We start from the raw sequence: 17,805 nt of genomic DNA, 5'->3' as shown, positions 1-17,805 counted from the left end.
CCTATTATTAACTTCTTGCATTAGTGTGATCCATTTGTTAGAATTGATAAACCAACACTGATACATAATTATTAACTAGATTCCATAGTTTATATTAGAGTTTACTCTTTGTGTTGTGTAATTCTTGGGTTTGGGCAAATGAATAATGATATGTATTGACCATCATATATATATATATATATATATATGTATGCGTCAAGGTTCACAACATTTCTCAGCTTTAGTATTCTCTCAGAAAATGAGAATAACAATATCTAACTTATTTACTTGTAGGGTTGTTTTAAGAGATGGAGGTAACAAATGACATGAAAGAACCCAGTCCACTGCCTGACTCAATAAAAGTTAGCCTTGTAGCCTTGCCTCTTCTTCTCCCATCCCTCAAGCCTACATCCATTTAACACTTCTTATGTTTCCATATGGTGGCTTTATATCAGTGCTTTCCATCTCTTAATCAGCCTGTGAATTGTACCTTCTGATTTAGTAGAGATGGGGTAGAGCCTGAGGTTCTGCATTTCTAATGAGCTCGCCCATGATGTTGGTTCTACTGGTCCACAGAGCACACTTTGAGTAACAAGGGGTTACATGTCTGTCTCCTCTAAATCAATGCTCCCACACTTCTGTCTTGACCTATTAGTGAGTTATAAAAACAATTTTGTGGATTGGCAATCATCATTTTTACACCCACAGACTACAATAGAAAACATCACAGAGTCAACCATGAACTATATTGTTTTATTAAAAAAATAAGTTATACACACACGATATGAATATTGAGGTCAAAGTACAGGATATTTGAAATTTACTAGTATATTACACTGAAAGAAGGCCGCAAACTTTGCTTGTTCGTGCACATATTTCCAGTTCTAAAACATGTGCTTGCCTTTAATGGGTAAAGTAATACTTGTTTGTTCCAACTGGGATGTAGAGAAAAGTAAGATGGTCAGGTTTTGAAAGGTTCTGAGTAATCCTCATGAAGCAAACATGTGGCTTTGAGGAATAGGTAGGATGACATTTGGTAGAAAGAAGAGGGGAGGTGGGAATGACCCTTAAGCTTTAAATAGAAAGTGTACAGTGAGGACACAAAGAGGAAAAGATAGTCCAGGTGTGGGAAGAAACAGAGCCAGTGAAGGGCTTTAGTTGTCCGTGTAAAATTGAAAGATAAAAGCAGTGTAGATTAGCAGGCGCGGGGACAGTAAAGGAAGGGAGGCAGAAAGCCCAGCTAAATGTTTTCAGTGTTACATTAATGCATCAGAGGAATGAGCTGACAAGCCCTGAGCTCAGTTATTAGCAGAGAAAATGGAGATCACAAGTCATCACAAAGGACAATTCAATGCCCTAAGCTCACCCTCTATCCACACTGCCAGAGGGTATCCTGGTTAAGTGAAGGAGCATACCCTTAAGCCACTCTGACTGCATTATCAGATGTTATGTCTTAATGGTTTTTACTCTGCTGCCATCTCTAGGGTAGACTCATTGCGTCAGTGGTGGAGGACCATGGGAAAATGAAGTATGGGAAATGAGTGGTTGGGTAGGAACGTGAGGCTGTTATCTGTCTCTTTATCTCTGTAGTACTCTTCCCATAACTGTCCTCCACAGCTTCTCACAACACCAAATACAGACCCCTCCCCCCATCTAAAGAAGAGACTCCATACCAAGGTTACCCCTTCATGAGCTTCCCATTACACAGCCAGCAATGTAAGAGTTGGGAGGAAATGGATGATTTTCCAGCTGGATCATTTTCTGTTGCAGAGAAGACAAAGGCAGGTGAGGAGTTCACATAGTCAGCAGCACAGTGACTGGCGAGGGGCGAGCACTCCGTAGATGTTTTCTGAATGAAACAAATGAGGTGCAGGGCAAGGATTAGAACCCAGGACCTTGAAATTCTGGACCACTCTGCTCGTCTGCTTGCCCCTTGGCTCACTTGCCTTAAACCCACGCTCACACTACCTGAGTAAAAACCCAGGCTCCAAATATCGGGGCCACACAGGGAAACTAGAGTCATCCTAAGACTCCAGCTCAGTGGACCAACAGGTGTGGGGTTTGTACCCCTCCCTGGTCATCCTCTTGTAACTCATCTGCCTTAGAACTTAGGTAGCAGCCTCTTTACCTCCCGGAAGCCAGTCGTATATGGGAAAGCCGTGAAATTAGATTCATTAAGATGTCAGAGCCCTGAAAACATCTGAACCTACTTGGGAAACACTGAAATAAAATAATTGATTGGGCTGGCCACAGGGTCACAGGCTCAAAGAGGAGGAAGCGCTCAAGTTCCCAAGAAGAAAAACAGCTCCAGGAATCCCTCAGAGCCAGCGCTGCTCTGTTTCCTACAAATCCGCTTTAGCCTGGCTATGTTTTTTATGTTGTTTTGGGGCTGTTTTATTAAGCCCATGGATCCCTCAGACAGGTATATAGCAACAGGGTGAAAAAAAAAAAAGAGAGAGAGAAATATTTTCTACACAATGGAGAGAATAAAGAAAAAGATCTTTGGTGGGGAGACTCTGGAAACCTCAGGTGTCTATACATCTATGCCTGCTTCTTAATTTTCTTCTCGGTTCCCCGAAGTTAAAACTTTGGGGGATGGGAAGCCCAAGGGGAAATTCTGAAGAGGCGGTGGCAACCTTGCATGGTGTGTTGGAAATCCTTAGACTTGTGTGGGTCAGGAGGAAGGCTGCAGGGTCTCTTCACTGTGGACATGTAAGATTTACATTTCTGGGCCCTGAAATCAAACAGACCAGGGTTGGATCTTGGCTCTGTGACCTTGGGCCAGTTCTTAACCCCCTCATTCAGTTTGCATTTCAAACACGGAGATAACGAGATTGTACCTACTTTCTACACTGTTTTACAGATTAAATGGGATACCTTGTGTGAGTATTGAGCAGAGCCTGGTGCACAAAAGGCACGCAGTAAATGATGAAAGTTATCATCATTACTCGGGATTATTATTATTACTAGGGAGCCTCTTGGAGCAGCTGTGGAGGTGGCAACGGTGGCAGTGTGGCTGCAGCGTTGGCAGCAGACGTAGGTGGAAGGGGAGAATAAACCAAGAGTTTGGCTTCCAGAGCTCTGGGTTTCTGTCTGAGTTCTAACAATTTCCAGTTGCTTTTAACTTGGATAAGTTCCCGATCCTCTCCAGGTCTTGGTTTATTCATCTCTGAAGTAAGTGGGGGAGAAATGATACTAAAAGCCCCAGGGAGATCATAGGCTGGATAGACAGCGCTATATACTGAACTATTATATTATACAAGTGAATACATTTTTATCTGTAGCAAATCTGATCAGCCCCTTCCCTTGCACCTCCAACCCCCTGCCTTTTTAACACCTGAAGCCAATCTCAGAGTGCTACTGCGGCCGTCATAATCATCCAAGTGAAAATTGACTTTACCTTCCTATTTGCTTGCTGTGGTGATCTGCACTGAGATTTCTGTCCAAGTTTATTGTCACATCATACATTCCCCTAGAAAAGATGTTGGTTACTCACTGTCTTTAATTTCCCACCTTTCTAACTCCTTCCACCTGCAGTTTCCAAATGGCACGGACACCACCCCACTGCCTGTGAACCCGTCTCATGTCCTATGGGAGGGGCCTCAGTCACTCAGGAAACCAGGAACAAGGGAGGCCTTTTGAGAATACCATTCAATATAGTATAGTAACTAGCTATAAACATTAGGCTGTACAGTAGATCTCCAGAACTTATCTTGCATAAATTAGCAATGCAGTATTGTATACTTAAAATATGTTAAGAGAGTGGATCTTATGTTAAGTGTTCTTACCATCAGATAATAATAATAATAACAATAATTGTAATAATGACAGGAATAGCGTTGGGAAGTAAAGATATGTCTGTGGCTTTGATGGTGGTAATGATGTCATGGGTGTATACGAGTACGTGGCCCCAAACTCATCAAGTTGTATATATTAAATATGTCCAACTTTCTACATGTCAGTCATCCCTCAATAAGGTAGCGTAAAAAAAGAGAGAGAAAGAGAGAGAATACCATCCTGCACTGTGATTGTAACAGTGTGGCATCAGTTCTCCTTGGCTGGTTTATGCAGTCTTTTCAAACAGATCTGTTTCTGAGTCCCTGGGAAGGGGAATAAAAGCAGAGAAATCCTTTTCGCCTGGGGGAAGAACCAAGCTCACAGACTGAGAGTCTTGTGCTCCATTAGCACCCGCCAGCCAAATTGTACCTGTTTGCTAAGGTCCTCTGATGGGATTCCTCAGAGGCGAGTCTGCATGGGATTCATCTGTCCCGAGCCTGCATCTGGGAGCCTGGGGTGACTAAAACACAGAGACTGCTCTCAGAACAACGGTTCCAGCCTTCAAGCCTCCAAAATAATGGTGCCCTTCAAAACAGACGCTACTGGAGGCTAGTTGTTTAATGCACCCGCTGTGGTAATTCCCACCATGCAAAATATTGGGGATTTTTCCTTTGGCATGATCCCAGAGGCAGTTATAAATTACAGATGAGGGGGAAAAAAAAAAAGAGCTCATCTTACAATGGGTTGCTTTATCAACCATGTGATTTATTTTTTATATTTTTCATGAAAACAAAACTAGATAGGACTTAAGTCTCTTGAGTCCCTGAGCTATGTGTTTTCCAACAACTTTCAAGGTGGGAACAGTCATCCTAGGCACAGTCCCCAGTGTTTCACTGCCCTTCCAGTAAGTTACTCAGTGTAATATCACACTCAGAATTATTTAATTCCAAAGTCAACAAAATGCCCACTATGGCAAAGTGATTGTTTTTCAACTTTCAATCCATCTTCAAATGACCAAAAATTGCCAGAACATAGGCTATGGGGAATTCCAAAAGGGGTTTTCTAAAATATCCCTTGAGCTGGCTTTATTAGAGGAAACTTATATACTTATATAATATATAGCTACTTTTTAAGGAGGGGTTGCTCATTTCCTACTGCACATTTCATGTGCTTATTTAGAAAAATACTACCCAGCTCAACTCGAATCCATGGATTTTCCTCTTATGCTGTCTTCCTTTTTATTTTTAGCCAAAAAGGAATTTCTAGAATGTTTATCAGAGGATATGTACGGTTGTGCGTGTGTTCACTGACTGGCTCGGGGGTGACTGATGAAGCCTTCCTTAATTCAGGACACCAGTATGCCCAGGTGTGTACTGTGGCCGCCTTTCATATCTCCAAGCATCCTTCCAGTGGCTCTTTATCTGATAGTTGAGTAGCCTCCCACTTCAGGGATACCACTGACCAGCCTCCTTGTACCGCGTACCTTGCCCAGGCGCCTGTAGATTGCAGCACTGGTTACAAAATGTACTTCTTTTTATTTATCTGGCTTCCACTTTGATGAATGCTGGACTCTATGACTCCACGTTCCAACTCTAAGAGAAATCCTTCTCTTAGCCACCTTAGACAAGACCATTATAAATGAAGAAGTCAATGTGACCCAAGGGGACAAGCAGGATATTGTAGAAATTAGCTATCCTTTCAGTCAGTGCAACACTGCCAGGAATTGGGTCATATTTACGTCTGTGGTATAGAGCCTAGTACAGAGCTTTAGAAACAAGAGGTGTTTAATACCTGTTTATTGGAATGAACCTGTAAATGTATTCGTCTCTTCTTTTGGATTCTTTGCCTCTTGAGATGCAAGGCAGTGTCTTATTTTAGCTTTACTTTCTATGCAATGCTTTGCTCAAATTAGGAGCTAGGTAAACATTTAATTTTAATTCAAGTAAGTATGGCAGTGAACACGTCGGGGAGGGGTTGTACTTGGGCCATGAAGTATGACTAGAGGTTCTCCATTTGTTTTTGACTCTGATGATTGAGTGTCCATGAAATATTCAGCAACGACATCTCAATCAGCCATTTATTTACTGTATTTCAATATTCAGTCATGCCATTTAATGGACAATAAAAATAGCAAACACATGTTAAAGGCCTCTATTTTTAGCATGGCTTGCGTCTGATAATTAATGCTATAGTTTTCAAATGTCAGTGAGATCAATACAGTCTCCTAACTACCCTTCATAAAAATAAGTAGATATCCAAGAGTTAAATATATGTATCAATTTCTTCAATAATTCTGCTTAATGTTCACCTTTGTTACAGGAAGTTTTCCACAATGAGAATGTTATTCTTTTTTTGGAGAAAAAAATCATTGCACTTTTGGTATTTGAAATGATTTGCAAATTATTGTGATTAATTGCTGGTGTACCTGGAATTTTTTTGGTCCTATTTTTTTACACATAACTGAAGAGATGTATTTTTCCACTCATTTATCTACTGAGAGGCCATTGCTCTGTTTTCATTAACACCATTACTAACAATTCAATATGGCTCCTTTGCCTGGAATCAATTAGTTATAGTATTTGGTAATGTGTTTTACTCCACTTTGGGACATTTTTCCTGCTTGATGAATAGTAAATTAAAAAAACATAAAACACCTTATAGGTCTTTCTATAATTTCTACTTACATAGGGCCTTGTAAACAATATTTTAACATGAATGTTAGAAGTCTGGATATAGATTATTTTTAAAATAAACCTTTGAAAATATTTCTTGGTAGAATTTCTAATATTTTCAGAGTTTAAACATCATATTGTTCCCTATTCAGATTAATCACATGTTCATTAAATTCTTACTTGGTACCCAACACTGTGTGCGAGGCTCCAGAAATACGGAGAAGGATTATCCAGAAACCTCAACTCTCTAGGAACTCATGCTCTAGTACTGAGATGTGCATAAACTCAAATGTCAAATCATGGTGAATATTCTCATAGGGTCACTTAGGAGGAGAGAGGAGGAGTTAGACCAAATACCACTTACAGGTGGATTGAGGCAAAAGGAAATGAACAAGGAGGAAATGGAGTCACAAAAAGCTAAAAACTGAGTTGTTCCTTAAAGAATGAATATATATATATACACACATATATATACACACACATATATATATACATATATATGTGAATATGTATGAATATATATACATATATATGTGAATATATATATATATATATATATATATATATATATATATATATATAACCACATGGAGAGAGTAAGGGCTTGGGTAGCATCTGAGGCAGAGAGAACAGCATATTTAAAAGCATGGAGGTATACACATCATGTGTACCTTGACATACATTCAGATTGATAAAACCACATCTCAAAATATATAAAAGAAGGAAGAGATTAAAGCTGGAGAGAGAGATACAGGGGTCAGACCACAAGACTATCATGCTAAATCAGAGCTAAGCCTTTGCCTTACAGGAAATAAGCAATTATTGAAGGGTTTTTAACAAGGAGTTGCATTATCAGAAGAATTGTAGAATCAAGTTTCATCATTGGGAAAAAGAAAATCACATATTTAATCACTCGATTGTTTTACCATCTTTTAAAAAATTTTTTTCCTAAATGTATTTTATTTATTTTGCTATGTGTTGAGTATATATATGTATTTTAAATTTATTGGGGTGACAATTGTTAGTAAAGTTACATAGCTGTCAGGTGTACAATTCTGTATTACATCATCTATAAATCCCATTGTGTGTTCACCACCCAGAGTCAGTTCTCCTTCCATCACCATATATTTGATCCCCCTGACCCTCATCTCCCACCCCCCACCCCCTTACCCTCTGGTTTTTACCATCTTTAAACTATGTTAAATGATGGTTAACCTAAACATTCCTGACTTCACTAGTTGGTAATTAAAACTGTGGTCACATTTTACATTCTGAGTCTGTGTATACTGACCAGCAGGAAGGCCTTTCCTAGGGAATTCCCTCTGGTAATATTCCAGAGAACCCAGAGGCTTTTTAGATATTCTAATTTTGGTGACTAGCTAAAGCCACATCTTCCTATTGCAGTTTCTGGTGTTTAATGGCGCCTAGGAATGTCTTGCTACCTACTGATTGGTGGCTCCTCGGCTCATTGCCCAGTGTCACTTTGCTGGTATCAGGCCATTTCCCCATCACTACTGTCTTCCCTAGATTGCTGATCCCCAAGCAGTTCTCAGGATGTGTTTGATAACAGGCCCCCTCTCTATCACTAAAATCTTTGCCATTTCTGTCTACTTTTCATTGAGGGGTGCAACAGCAAAAGTGCTTGAGGTCTTAGGGACAGTTATATTTGTATGTGGCATTCTCTTCCCACAGGGCAAGGATATTTAGGATGGTAGAGCTGGCCAGAGAGTAAACATAACTCATGTTGTAACATAGCTCTCGGAAGTGATCTGCCCTACCCTGATTTTCTCTTTAGTTTATAATTTTGTGTGTGTGTGTGTGTTCTGAGTCATTTGCTTCTCCAGTTGTGAAAAATAGAAAATGGTTTATCAGAAGTAATGATAATTACATATAAGTTTCACCTTCTTTCCCATCTGGCTCCGGGGCTCCAATCAAAGCAAAGAAGTTTTCTGGCACTTATCTTACCATTTTCTTAACTTCTTGAAAGTTAGGATATTCTAAGATGTCTTAGGAGGGTGTTACCTTTGTCTACGTAGTGGCTGACTTCACTGTGATCCAACTCACAAAGCCTACAAATATAACATCTCCATAGACCGAAGACGACTATTGGTCATGGCGTGGTATTGTATGAAATATTTATTAAACTTCCCCCATGTGTTGAGTGGTACTTCTATTGAGTAAGGTAAGTATTGCAGATCTTCACCTTTCCAGAAGATCTTTTCAGGGGGTGAGAACTCCAGGGGTGAGGAGAATATGTCTTGTTCCTTTTTCTCTCCTTCCCCTCTTTCTGAAGGCTCCTTGGACGTGTGCATTGGAAATGAGACGGAAATCTATACTTTCACTCATCAAAAAGGTCCGGGTTTACCATCTGTGACTGAAAACAAAGAATACATTTTGAAGGTGATCGACGCCAGCTACTGTTTTGTACTTTCTTGTCATTTATGTCTTCCGTTTTGGAACTTCCCCTACTCCATGTGATCCTGGTGGAGTGGTCACCCGTGTAACCCATTATTTTCTAAGAGAAGGATGAGCCTTTGACACGCACAGGGAGTGGTGGGCTGAGAATTTACCTTTCCTGATTTGTTACGTTTGCATTTGTAGTGTCTCCCACCCTCCTACTATGTCCAACTCCACAGCACCCATATGACATCACCAAATGTGACCTTGGGAAGAGGAGCATGGAATTGGCTGTGCTGAATTGATACAAGCCCATGTCATCAAGGCACTGCCAACAGACCCCTCCTCATATACCTTATATCCATTTGGACACAGAGATTGGTCCAGAATCAAGTATGTAAATCCAAACAGTACTGACAAGCATCATAGTAGAGCACTGAAGCAGATGCTGGGGGTGGGGATGGGGGGGGGCTATGTTTTCCCCTGGGTTAAGGCTGTGAGGAATATGTGAGCCCCATGTTACTGGTCACCACCACCTTTGCTACCGTCTAAAGAGAGTGTACGTGAACACAAGGCAAGAGGATGGTGAGCCAAGAGCTAATGACAGAGTACTGTTGACAATTCGAAACCCCGGTTCCAGTTTAATCTGACCAGAGGCAACCCTCTGGGACTTTCTGATTACCTAAGCAAATGAATTCAGTTTCCACATAAGCTAATTTAAGTTTGGTTTCTGTCACTTGTAAGTTAAATACTCCTCATCCTAAGGGATAAAGAAGCTCTTAGAATAGGGGATTTATATTTTTGTGTTCTGAGAGTGGAAAGTTTAGAAATATTCGGGGCTCAGAAAGGGGTGATTAGGCTTTCCTTAAATAGAGGGTGTGCATAAGAAAACCTGGTATTTCCTTTGGAAGCAAAACAAATGAGGAGACTGGAGAGTAAAGAGGAGAGCTGCCTGGAACAAAACTCTTTAGGAACATCATCTGCCAGGGGACAGGGCCAGGGGCTGTGCTTCTCCACACAGGAGGCTTCGCCACCTTTTTTTCTTATCAACTGTCTGTGCGTAGAGGTGAGGGGTAATGACAGTCTCCTAGATGCTAAACTCAACCTATTCCAAAACTTCTATCCTTTATTCTGTTGCTGGAGGACTGGATATCTGATTACTTCATCTTAAATGCAAAATGCTTTCGTATTTTCCCTTTTGTGATCCTGTGATTTATCCTAAGAAACATATAGTTGATCTTCTTTGCCTTTTCTGACACGGAGGTCCTACAACCCTTGGAATTTCCAACTTGATGAGAGCAGCAAAGGTGTCTTTTGTTAAAATAGTGACTGTTCCAAGGTTGGGGGCTGGTTGCCAGGAGAACCAACCACTTAATTAGAATGTTGGAACATTCAGCTCCACCGGCATGACCTCTGGGGAGAGGAGAGGGACTGGAGGTTGAATCAATCCCCAATGGCCAATGATTGGATCAATCATGCCTCTGTAATGAAGCCTCCACAAAATCCCCCAGAGGGATTTGGAGAGTGTTGGGTTGGTGCACACTGGTTGCTGCTCGGAGAGTGGTGTGCTGGGCGAGGGCATGGGAGCTCTGCACCCTTTCTTCATGCTGGCTCCGTGTGTCTCTTCCACCTGGCTGTCCTTTTTATGATAAGCTGGTGATCTAGGGAGTAAGTGTTTCTCTGAGTTCTGTGAGCTGCTTTAACAAGTTAATCAAACCTGAGGAGGTGGTTGTGGGAACTTCTGATGTGAGCCAGTATGTCAGAAGCACAGGTTACACCCTGGGCTTGCAACTACTGTGTTTCCCTCAAAATAAGACCTAGCCAGACAATCAGCTCTAATGTGTTTTTTGGAGCAAAAATTAATATAAGACTTGTTCTTATGTTACTATAAGGCTGGGTCTATATAATAATATAATTTAAATATAATATAATATAAAAGACGGAATAATATAAGACTGAGTCTTATATTAATTGTTTCTCCAAAAAACGCATTAGAACTGATTGTCCGGCTAGGTCTTATTTTCTGGGAACACGGTAGCACTTGAAGTGTATGTGTGTGTGTGGGGGATGGGGGGTGTCATGCAGGGCGGCTTGCGGAGTCTCTGCTCCCCCTCCCCACATAAGAACGCAGGACATGGTGAGGCCAAAAAGGAACACCCACGGAGCCATAGGTAGCGGAGTCATACCACTATAGTCTCACTGAAGGCTGATTCATACGACGTGCGACTTGCTGTCCGCTTTTCTGCCAACTATCTGACTCGACTCTCCACTTGCTAGCTGCAATCCGCCTCTCTGCAATCTGCAATCCATACTCTGCCGCTTGCAGGCTCAGCCACCCTCTTCTTGGTAGCCCCCATTTTCTGCTAGCATAGCCATGGCAGTTGTATTAGTGGCCAATTGGCTAACTGGCTACAGCTGACGGACAACTAGCCACAGCCAACGGCCATCTACTACCCGAGCCAGCACCTTTCCACACAAGGCCGAGAGCCTGGAAACTGCTCTCTGGGGCTCTGTCCCCACAGTGGGGTACTCTTGTGAGACTGAGCCATTTATCTAAGGAATCTGATGCTATACTTCCCTGCAGTTAGTGTCAGAATTGAGTTGAACTGTAGGACACCCAGTTGGTATCTGAGGATTGCTTGTTGGTGGGGAAATCACACACATATTGGTAAAGGGTGACCAGACCCTTTACCTTTATCTTGGTAGAAAAAAATCAAAACTCCTTTTCATGATATGTTGGGCCTTTTATAATTTGGCTTTTTAATAGCACGTAAGTCGCATCTCCTTTCACGCTCCTCACAGCACTTAGACTCCCTTAGTTTTGAACTCCCCAGACCCCCAAATAGAACTTACTCACATGTCTCTAAGTATTTGTGTACCTACAAGGTGCTCACCCTGCTGTTGACCTAGTTAAGACCTACTCACCGCCTGTGTCTTAGCACAATCATCGTTTCTATGGGAAGTATTTTCAGATTCCTCCAGGAGGCGTCCATGCCTTCCACCTCCATGCTCCTGTATCACTGTATCTATCTCTCTATTGTAGCAATTATAAGTTTCTTTGCTTCTTTGTCTATTTTTGTATAAATGTACTTTGCTAGACTGGGAGACCCCTGAAGACAGGTTTCTGTGGACTAAGCCTGTTAAAAACGTAGTCTAAAGGTTGTTTGCAAATACAAGCCTTTAGGCTGTCTCTGATACTACAGTAGCAGGCTGTTCTACACTGGAATATTTATGAAATCTCAGACATTCTGCCAGAAAGCAGGAAGATTAGGTAGGCATGGCTGAAGTCCTCTACATTCTAGAGCAGAAGATAGGTAAAGAGGTGGGTAATGGTGTAGACAGAAAAATAGACACTTAAGGTGTGAAAAGGGGATGTGTACAAACTGCCACAGTCACCCAAGAGGCATTGTACCTAGTTCAACTACAGAAGGTTTCATAGAGAAAATAACATTTAAGTTTCATAGAGAAAATAACATCTAAATTTGAGTCGTGAAGGATATATAGAAACTATTTCAGAAGGAGAGGGCAAAAGGAAGGAGGCGGAACTTCTTACAGACAGAAGAGACATCACCTGTAAAATAACAGGCAAGTGTGGTTCGTGGTATGGAATCAGACTGGTGTGGCTACTGTGTGATGTTTAGCTCAGGTTCTGGCACACAGGAGGTGAGTGAATGGGGGCTGCATGAGTGAGAGTGACAGGAGCATATGTGGAAGCCAACCTGGGACCTACATGAGAAGAGAAGAGTCTTAGTATTTCAAGCTAAGGAGGTGGTACTTCATCCAGACTTAAATAAGGCAGTAGACCCAGTGGTAAAGCCCAACCACTAGTCAGACTGCTTGGATTGAATGCTGGCTCCAGCGTGGGACCAGTTTTGCAGCTCTAGGCAGGCCTAGATCTCAGTTTCTTCTTCTACAAAAATGGGCCTAATAAGTATACTTATTTTGTAGAGTTGCTGTGAGGATTAGAACTGAAGCATTTAGTACAGAGCTTCATACAATGTGAGTCTCCCAGAAAAGCAGAAAAGTTAACTAGCTAATGAGCTCTTTATGCCCTGGAGAGCTTTCGAAGAATTTTAAGGGAGAGAGTGACAAGACTAGGTTTTTTTTTTTTCTTTTCTTTTTTTTTAGATGTTACAGGGCTCTTGGTATACTGGGGCCCACAGAAAGTCATCTTTCCTGATTTTTTTGGCCTCTCTTGATTAGCGGGGGACAGAAACCCCCTTGCAACTCTATGAAAAACATTGGTGATTTCAGAGACAGGCCAGAGGCATAGAAAAGTATCAGTGAAGGTCTGGCACTAGATAATAATATATACCTTTGCTTACAGAGACTGTTTTAGGCCTGGAGGAGGAAAACAGTGGCTAGGTAATGGGACTGAAGTAGGACCCTTAGGGCTGAGAGTTGGAAAGGCTAGTATTAAATATCAAGTTTAAGCAGGTATAGAGCAGGCGATGGGAACTAGAGAAAATGGAAAAATGGCTAAATGGCCAATAATAGTTACCAGAGGAGAAAAAGGTGTTAAAGTGTGTAACTATCTCACTGTCCCCGTTTACCTGTAACTCTTTCAAGGGCAGCTCCAGATGAATTCTTACTTAAGGTAAAAGCAGCCCTGGGCGGGGCAACTTTGGCCTGAGGCCTCATTCCAAGTGGGATGAGCAGGCCTGGAGCTTTCCTGGGAGGGTCTGCAACTTTGGCTTGATTCCTTTGTCTATGGCTGTAGTTCCAACAGTCAGTGGTGTTTTAGAGCATGGGGTAAACAAAACCCATTGTTCCTAGATATACGTCTACATCTATGGATCTGATTGGACATCAAGGAGACCTCATTTTTCAAACTGACAGCTCAGTGACAGCAAAAGAGGAGACTAGCCCTTGAAGTAGTGGTGTCCAGGCTATTGCTTGGAGATTTTATGACCTATTAATACATGGGCTGTGAAAAAGTGATTCTGTGGGCATATTATTTTGGAAACAGTGACTTAAGAGATGAGATCAGTTGATTCAATGTAAAACTTCTCAGATGCTTAATACGCCATGTTTATTGTTAATCTCCCAGAGGGAAAATGTAGGCAGAGGGAACGATGGCAGGGCATGGGATGACAAGTTCTGTTCTCAATGTGGCTAATCTAGTGAGAAAGACAGAGAAGCAATCCCACTAGCGCCATAGTTGGTGAATACTTCTATGGAGTGTGATACCCAGCTTAGGCCACTTCACTTTCTCAGTGTCAAAAAAAAAACCACTGGCCTTCTCACATTGGCATTTCCTTCTTGTCTGGCTTGTGACGTCAGGAATTAGCTTAATGCTTAGTCAGACTCCTAGGTATGCAAGGGGGAAGCTCTGACCCTACATTTCATGATCAGTTCAGTCTTTGTGCTCTTGGTCTCCGTTCTGTCTCCTAGGTTCAATGCTATTCTCAGGACAAACTCATGAGCTGTTTCTTACAAGTACACAGAATTTCTAGAGTCAGAGACATTAGAACAGGAAGAAATCTTAGATCCCATCATATTCAATCCCTTCACTAGGTACCTTTATGTTCCATCCCTTAATTTTGTAGCAGAATTTCACTAGGATAAGTAGGCATAGACATGACCGTCAGGCTCAGCGGCCCCAGTTGTCCCCTACTCAACAGCAAGGTATTTATTGCTAAACTATAATGTGAATAGTACCCCATGCAGTAATCTATGCGACCACGGAAAGCAGCCCTGGCTTCAACAGAACAGGATTTAATTTATTTTCCCCTAGAAGTGGTAGTTGTGTGTCCTAAGGAGGCCGAGAATAGTGATTAGAGTGTAATAATCAATAGTGTATAAATCTTAAAGCCTGAAAGGTATATTATGTTTCTAAAATACCATGTGCCATTATGAAATTAACTGCTAGGATGAACATGTTACATTTATTGGGTAAAAACTTGTATTATAGCTCTAATTTCAATGCTTCACCTTTTCCATTTAGTAAATGATTAAAAACTAATGGAAAAAGAGGTCACGAAGTGAGGTACAGCAGTGAGTGACACTGAGGTGTTTAGAAAGAGGATAGAGGTGAAGGAAAAAATATTCAGAGCACATATAATAGAAACCAGATGTCAGAATAACAATGAAATATATATATATAATCTAAGGTTTATATAACACTCCTTGGTGAGTCATCTCATGTGGCTTGGTAAGTTGCAAAATGAATAACACAAGTATTTTGTTTATAGATAAGAAAATTGAGGAAAAGTGAGTTTTAATGTTTTTGATACCCCTTGGGAGTTAATTTTCAGAATGGTTAACACAGGTAGCATCACCATTAAATCTCAGTCTCATGCCTGTTCCAGCTTCATTTTATTATGATCTGTCTCCATTTGGCTTGTTGAGGCATTCAAAACATATTTGAGTAGCTCCCAGGAATAGCAACTCTGTTCTCTATCCTGCTGTGAGGTTTACCTTGTCAGGTAAGGCTTAGACTTTAGTTATGGATGGGATTTCACAGCTTTGCTGTGGTTGCTTGTCTTCGTTCACCTGCTTTCCTTGTTTCTCCCACTAGGCTATGACTCCACTGAGCACAGAGACTTTATTCCATGCTGGACATCCTCCGCTCTAACACAGTGCCTGCCACGTAGAAGACATTCAGTAAATAATTGTTGAGGGAGTGAGAATTGTGGCTTCTCTCGCCCATCACTTGAGAATCTCAACTCTAGTCCCTGTAAGCTGTTTTCTCCTGCCCTTTAAGCCCCAAGCTCATTCGTACCCTACATGGTCCCAAAGGCTATTTTAGTCAAAATAGATGTTTGCACAGCTTCCTCACTGTCCTGACAAGTGTGTGGATGGACAACACTAATATTCAGTCTGGATTAAAATCAGGAATTCCTGTTTGTTTAGGTTCCAGGGTTAAATCTTCCTGTACATAGATATGTATCATGGTGATGGTCCTGATGGATCTGCTGCCTGCAGCTTCATTGAGTTATCACTGTTTCTACTTGATCTATTGACAACAGGGGATTGAAAGTAAACAGTGTTGCCAACTCTAAATAGCTGGTTTGAAGCCCTGCAAACAGGAAAGTTTTGCACAAAGCTAAGAGCTGGCACAGGGCTTGGAGTTTTCAGTAAGTTTCTACAGTTGGCTTTGGGAGGGTGGGGAGGGAAAGATGTCCGCATTCTAAAACCAGGGCATGAAGTTAGACCTTGAATCCAATCAGTGTGTTTAAGAAACACCGACCCTGTGCAGTGCTATATAAGAATAAGAGGGAAGTAGGTTTTAAGTCTAACTCTACCACGTAGACATCTGGCTTCTCTGATATCAAATTTCTGTATCTCAAATAAGGAAACAGTGACAGCAAAGATGACTTGATAGAAAGGAACGTGTAAAGTACTGACATTAAAGAGAGATAAACCTGGATTTCATTCATGGATCTACCAAATCCTACCTTTGAAAACTTAAGACACTACTCAGCCTCGCTTTGGTTACTTCATCTGCAAAGGGGTAATAACACTGCCAAGGGTTAGCCAGAAACAATGAGCTTGAGTGTCACATAGCAACATAGGCAGAACTCAGACATTTAACAATGATTGAGGAAAGCAAAAATCAAAATATACATAGAGCATTGTGTGTTTGTGTGTGTGTAAATTAATAAATATAGTGAAAATTGGAGAGACAACCTTTAAATGAACTAGAGTTAGGGGCTAAGGAGGGAGGGGAAAGGAGTGGTAAAAAGTACTGAAGGGTAAAACAAAAGAATTGTCTGGCATATATAATTGTACTCCTGCACTGAGTGACATGATGAACTCAAATCTGTGGTCCATGAAGGGGAAGAAAAAGTAACCATGCAATCAAATACATAACCACAAATCATGATAACTAGTGTGAACTCAAAATATACTATGATTAAGAATTAGAGGAGTAGGGGGCCCTTTAATATGGATGTTAGAATTGTGAGCCAGGGGAAGGGTAGAGGAAAGGACAATTCCTGACAGCAGGGACAGCCTGCTCAGTCTCCACAGTTCTATGAATAGGTTGATGCATTCAAGGCACTGAGAGAGTCATGGGGCTGGTGAGTGAGGGCCAGAGTGGTTAGAGATGAGCCTGAAGTGGTAGACAGAGGCTGAGTTATGCAAGGCCTCTGGGCCACACAGAAAGGTTGCATTTTAACTTAAGTGCAATGAGAAGCCATTAAGGGTTTTAATGTAGAGACTGGTGGATAGTGATGGATTTGGTGGGCAGAGAATGTATGCGGCGTGCTCAGATTTTTGTTGAATAGTCTAACTGCTGTCACAGAGCCAAAGTGAATGTAAATGGATCTATGAAGAGCTTTCTTGCAGCAATCTAGATGGGCCATGAAATTAGCTTGGACAACAGTGTGGGCGATGGGAATGTAGAGAAGTAATTGATTGGAAAGGTACTTGGAGATAGTATCAACAGGTCCTCTAAGACGAACTATGTCTTTGGCATGGATTATATATGTATTTAAATATTTATTGCTTTTTTTGTTGCAGGATTATACCTCCTCCTCTGACTGACATTAGAAAGAGCCATGTTAGTTTCTTTAGCCAAAGAATTTCAATTGAAGTAATATGTGTCACTTCTAGGTAGAATTTTTAAGAGCCAGAAATTGCTTTGCTACACTCTCTGTTTCCTGCGGCATGAGAACAGCTATGCCCCAGATAGAGGCTGCCTCATCAGCCTGGGTCTCAGGATGATAATGACGTATGACAGAGCCTTAACTGACCGGTGATAAAATGAGTGAATAATTAATTTTCTTTCTTAAGTGTACATCAAATGTTTGCTAAGATATACCGTATGCTATGCCATAAAACGAAATTTCACTACATTTCAAAGAAGTGAAATCATACCGAGAATGTTCTCTTACCACAATGGTATTAAATTTGGAATCAGTAAGGCAAGATATTTGAAAAGTGCCCAAATATTTGAAAATTAAACAGTTCACTATAGAACAACCCATGGATCAAATAAGAAACAATTAGGAAAATTAGAAAATAATTTGAAGGA

At 41.2% G+C, this 17,805-nt stretch overlaps 1 long non-coding RNA gene across 1 annotated transcript; it reads right to left on the bottom strand.

The window, feature by feature from the left end:
- Positions 1 to 778: 778 nt before the first annotated feature.
- Positions 779 to 4,343, bottom strand: LOC141568903 (uncharacterized). The gene is made up of 5 exons (XR_012492199.2): positions 4,186 to 4,343; positions 3,993 to 4,079; positions 3,380 to 3,451; positions 2,616 to 2,713; positions 779 to 1,828 (listed from the first exon to the last, which is right to left on the bottom strand). It is a non-coding gene; the product is annotated as an uncharacterized LOC141568903 (long non-coding RNA).
- Between the last annotated feature and the right edge of the window lie 13,462 nt (positions 4,344 to 17,805).

Source organism: Rhinolophus sinicus, chromosome 12, assembly GCF_057876585.1.
Source record: "Rhinolophus sinicus isolate RSI-liver-muscle chromosome 12, RSI-T2T, whole genome shotgun sequence".
In the NCBI taxonomy this organism is placed as follows: Eukaryota; Metazoa; Chordata; class Mammalia; order Chiroptera; family Rhinolophidae; genus Rhinolophus; species Rhinolophus sinicus.
This window is presented reverse-complemented; position numbering and strand designations above follow the sequence as displayed.